Source organism: Alligator sinensis, unplaced genomic scaffold, assembly GCF_000455745.1.
Source record: "Alligator sinensis unplaced genomic scaffold, ASM45574v1 scaffold682_1, whole genome shotgun sequence".
In the NCBI taxonomy this organism is placed as follows: Eukaryota; Metazoa; Chordata; order Crocodylia; family Alligatoridae; genus Alligator; species Alligator sinensis.
Window position 1 is genome coordinate 2,641,315 of NW_005842011.1, and position 5,997 is coordinate 2,647,311.

The window sequence follows — 5,997 nt, forward strand, 5'->3', positions numbered from 1 at the left end:
AGAACAAAGTGAGGAAAGGTATCAGAATTGTGCTCATACTAGGGAGCTTGTAGTGCTTTCACTCAATCAATTTAGTTTAAAGCGTAAGCATGGGTGTGTGTGTGTGTGTGTGTATGTGTGTAAGAACAAGCCTTACTTGTTACCAACTTATCGTTAATCAACTAAACATTTTACTTTCTATTTTAATAAAGTTCCCACAAACAGAATAGAGGTGTCTTATTAGGTTTACATGTCAACAGAGAACTATACTTGGACATACTCTTTACCAAAACAAATATATATCAGACCAAATTCATCCCAGCTCTAGCAACAGTTATGGTGTCAACCCAAGGGCAAATTTGGCCTATTTGGTCCAGATCTGTGCTGTATTCCACCGCTTACACTTTGTAAGACTGTTTTTAGACCATGAGGATTTTTCATGTTAGAAACAGGGATGTATGGAGGACCAGAGAGTTTTAAAAGAGGGACTAGCAGAGCTGGAAGCTTAAATATGATAACCTACTAAAACGAGTAGTCTTAGAAGGAACAGCCTCAAATCAAGAGAACCCTGATTCAAAATAAAAAATTAGAAGTCCAACGCTGCATGTCTTAAAAGAAGGCTCTTTAATACAGTTGTGAGCTCTTACATCCTGTCTGCTAATGGAAAAAAAGGTACAGTAGGCGTGATAAGACTGACCTTCATGGCTGGTATTTCCCCTAAACCTCTACCACTGAATATGTAATATACCAAAGGAAACGTGTGTCTGCAAATATACTGCTTACACCTACATGCTGGGGGTGGGAACTGTTGCTCTGATAGTGTCAGATAGAAATGAAAACATGAAAATTGTAGAGGCTCATGGATAGGAGGCTCTGGACTTTTATGGATGAGTAGGCGGGAGGGAGAGCAATGCTCTTGTGTGTGGGGAGAGCCCGGCTAGTAAGCAAAGTTGATGTGTGGGACTCCTCGCCTCTTTGACCCAGATACATAGCTGTCCTTACAATAATGCCCATGTTAAAGCAGCTGTAATTAAAGAAGCTGTGGTTTGATATGCACGTGTCAAGGACATCCAGGACCAGAGGAACATCCCACACTGCACCTCTGATCTCTTGGCCACATCCCTCTTCTCCCCTACAGTTGCTGCTGCATTGCTTAGTAGTTATTGTTAAGTGGAATTTGCAACGGTACCTAAGTGAGTTAGGAACCCAAGGGCCATTTACCCCCAATGGAATCTGAGCTCCTAAATCACTCAAGCAGTCCTGAAGGCTCCACCCAATATTGTTATTATAACTTATTTATATTAAGAACCAGTTTACATGCACTGTCAGAGACTGCTTTGTGTTTGGTTCACACAGGTATAGAAGCAGGTTGTGAGTACACTATGCTATCACCAGAGTTCCTAAGTTAAGGTTTAAGACGGGTTTATTCGTGCCACCAGAGCAGCACAAACTGATCTTAATGCACTCAGAAACCCAGTTCCCTGTGTTTGGCAATTCTTCCTGTACCTCATTTCTTGGCAAGAATTCTTCCAAGACTTCTTAAGCAAAGGGATCCCATCTTCATTTGGCTTTGTGAAGCACCAGGTACCATTATACACTTCCACGTCATACATGTAACAACACTGCACTTCAGTCAAGATGTTGCGTCAGCCCTAAAGTACAACTTTCTCCTTCAGCTAGTTTACATAAATACTTCTCAAGCAAGCCTTACTCACGTTATAACACTCAGTGTCAGTGCAATCAGGTCGCACAATAGATGCTGAAGACTTCTAGAACTCTCATCTTTACAACCCACAGTCGGTCCCCCCTTTAGAGGTGGAAGATTTTTACCACACAGAAAGGTAAAACTTGTTTCCTTTCGTAAGACACATGAGAGCATTGCAAGTTTCCTCTGTGTTCAAAAATAACGCTCTACTTCTCTAGTGACATCCTGCTCTGTGAGTTGTGTAACACACAGCACTGTTTCCTGTACAGTAGAAAATCCCAGTGTAAAGAACCCAAATTGTTTGAAAATATTGATCAGCTGTACCCATTCCAATTATGGCTGGCCCAGTTCCTCTCATGTCCTGTGGAAATACCATTGGTCCGAGCCTTGGAAGAAGAAAGCTCTCAGGAAGCAAATCAATTTGGTAGAATGGGAGAGAGTGATAGGAGTTTTTCCCACCCACAAACTTACCAGGAGTTTTTGTATGTAGAATTCATACAGATCTCAAGGGATCCAAGAGGCTGGGCCATCCATGAAGACTGCCAATTCTGTCAGGGCTCTAAGCTCCCTTTAATTCAGGCCCTGAAGTTCTGTGCCCTCTCAGAAAAGGATGGCTTTGTGTAATTGTCAGGTATTTGCCTGGTGGATCTCTTCAGCTACCCAAGCCAAGATATGCTTGCTGCTGACCAGATGGGAGGCAAAAACTAGGCCTTACTTATGAGGTTGATATAATAGGGGGTAGTCAAATGTTCATTTGCAATCAAGTGCAGATCACTGGAATGCTGTGACCTATTAAAGTTAGCATGTACTAAAGTTAGCACATAAGATAATCCTCACCTGAAAGGGAGCAACTTTGCAACAACATGATGACATGTAACCCATACTGAACTGCTTGAACATGCACTTGTTCACATTTTAACTGCACTCAGTAAGTGTTAAGATGAATATCTGATATCCATCTATAGACTCAAACATGCATGTAATCATATGATAATCATTGTATGGTCTGTCTGTCTATGGGTATAAGCAAATGTACATTTTAGCTTCTTTAAAGGGAAGAGGAAGCCGCATGATCCTGTAGTGGTACCAGTAGGCTGGTAAGCAATACCAGTAGGCTAGTAAAGTACTGGAACAGGCTACCCAGAGAGGTGGCGGAATCTCCATCTTTGGAGGCTTTTAAGACTCAGGTAGACAAAGCCTTGGCTGGGATGATCTGGTTGGGGCTGGTCCTGTTTTGATCAGGGGGTTGGACTAGATGACCTCCTGAGGTCCCTTCCAAACCTCATTTTCAATTATTCTAAGCTAAATTGCCCTAACCTTGACCCTGGACAAAGTATGGTTAAAGTTGGAGTGGTTTTGCTATGCTTGTATCATTACAGAGTCATGCAGATGTAATAGATGCATCTTAACAGCTGGCATCTGTACCCCTTGCTCTTGATGCAGTTATGTCTGTCTATACCCAGTAATCTCCATCATGCTGATCTCCTCTCTGACCTTTCATACAAACCTGAGCATGTATTGATTTGCATATTGAAATTGTCATTCATACCTTCAAAACATGAGCCATCCTCTGCACTCCAGAGTGATGTAAATCAGGAGTAAAGCAGAGGTCAGTTGAATTACACAGATGTGAAAATAGTGAAAGCAAAAGGAAACTCAAGTCCGCTTACTACAGGAACAGTGACATTTTCTTATATTTGCCAGTTTCAAGGATAGTGAGAGGGCTCAGGACCTGAGTAAAGTGTAAAAGTGATGCTACACTTTCTGTAGGCTCCCACACATTTTTCCCAATCCTGGAACCCAAGAAAGGTCAATTCAGCCCTCAGCCCACTTTAAAAGAGCCTCCATTTACATGACATGGTAATAAATGCACCAGGGTCATTCTTTTATCTGGGAAGCATGAGTGGTTACACGTGCTCAAGGGTAGGGAGGGGCCATTTTAATTAGAGCAGTTCCCTGACAGCTACTCTAAGTAAAACAGCTCACCATCATGTGTATTAAGCCCCCCTGTGGCCATTTTAAAACACAGGGAGGTTTAATACATATGAGGATAAAGCAACTCATTGTGTTCTAATTAGAACAAGGAGCAGACTTGATTAATTGAGTCTGCTTGTGCGCATTCTAATTCAAACACAAACGAGCACATATATAGGCAGTCCATAAATCCAATCCAACACAATCACTGCGTTAGGCTTCCCCTTCTCCTCAACACACCCTGTCAGCTTTACACCACCTGTTAATCAGCTACGATGGCTTCATGGGCTACACAGGGCTGGATTTTGTGAAGGACTTTTTTTTAGCATTTCCATCCTTCTGCAAGAATGGGGTCAAAGAAAGTCTTTCCACTCATTTTATTTCTGTGACCTCAACTCTTTGTTTCTACAGCACCATAGATTCCCAAGTAGTCATCCACCCAAATACTGTCCAAGTCCAAGACTGCTTCACTTCTAAAATCAGACAAGAGCAAGAACACTTAGTCTAGGACAGCTAAATGCAATTAAAAAACATCTGAACTGATCGCGTGATTTAAAACCTCTTATTGCATGGCACCTAGCACCCCCGCTCCTTCATCCACACATCACCTCCCACAAGGTAACCTTTTGCTTCATTCTAAACCATATTTGCTCATATGTCAATATCAACAAAAACAGAATAAAAACTTTCCAAAATGAACTTTTCCCTTTAGAAGACAGCTCTTCTTTAGCTTGCTGGATAAGTGAAGTCTTGGGAGGAAACGCTGTAGTATACATGTAATTGTGTATGTCTGCAGTCTCCAAATCAGTAAAATTATGAACGGCAGGCAATGATTTGAGTCGTGATGTTTTTAACGAAATATACTTGATCACTGTACAATCCTGCAACTTGGTTGGTAGAGGAAGAGGCATGTAAAAACTGGGGAAAATAAAAGAGCAATTAGTTGGAAAAAGAAAGTTGCAAAGCTTCACAATGACAAGCTTCACGTGCACATTGCCAAGTGCATGTATGTGGGTGAAATTTTCAAGCGTATGTGGGTGAAATTTTCAAGCGTGCATTGCGTTTGTTCTAACTCTGCTATCACGTCTTCTTATCAAGTCCTTATACCACACCTTGCCACCTTCTTGTATATGATACAGCTTGCTCATTATGCTCAGACAGATCATTTGGAGACCACTCACAGACCATTTACATCCCTGCAGTCAGCATCTTAGAAAGTGTCCCCTATCTTGTAGTTTATAGCCCCAAACAGAGAAGAGACATTGGTAAAATCCCTCTTCTTCACTGTATCTCTCAACTGGCCAACACCAAAAGAATATAATTTGTGGCATATCTTACAAGCCTAATTTGTACCGTGTGGCAGATGCTTGGCACACAGCTGACAGTCATTTTCCAGTCTTGAATACATCTACTCCTGTATCCAATCAGGTGATGGTGCAAGTGGTTCTAGAGCTGTAAGAAAATGCTGTTATGACTTCAGTCAGCTAAATGTGGAAATTTTGCTGTACTGGAAATGTCTTCAGGCTATGTTTTGCCCTGTATATTGAACACTACTTGCAACCTCTGCATATATTAGAAGGATCAATATTGGCAAGGAAATAGAAGAGCTATTGGCATTGGTGGGTTTAAGGCTTCCAGTGACTTAGCAGCTAGAGCAGGAGCAGGCAAAATATGGGCTGGATCCAGCCCACCAGTGGATTTGATCCGTCCCATAGGTGGGTGCCCACCAATTAATTGTATCCAGCCTGGCCACAGCTGCCCCTGGTGTGCTCCCCATGGAGCCAAGCCCTGCCTGCTCCCACCCAGGGCAGCATGCTGCACTCCCACCCTCACCCACTGGAAAGCCCCAACCCCGGCTCCAGCCATTGCATGAAGCTTTCAGGAAGAGCTGCTGCTGCTCCTGCAGCCACCTGGGGAACTCCTCAGCTCCCCCCACCTCCAGTGGCTCCTCCTCCTGTCCCTGCAGCAGTACTTCAGGCAGCAGGGAATGAAAGGAAGCAGTGGCAAGCAGGTCAGGGGGGGGAGGGGAGCAGTGAGCCATACCAACATCCCAACCACATACCCCAGCATACCCCCACCACACCCCACCATGCCCACAACCTCCCCACACACCCATACACCCCAACTACACACCCCACCATACCCACACCTCCCAATACACACACCCACCATACACATCCCCAGCCCCCAACCATATCCCACACCCCCCCACATACACCCTCCCTACCCACACACACAATATACAAAAGTAAGACTTTATTTAGAACTCTTATGCAATCACCTTTATATACACTACTCAAATACACATAAATCACAAAAATATTTTTTGAAATGAAATT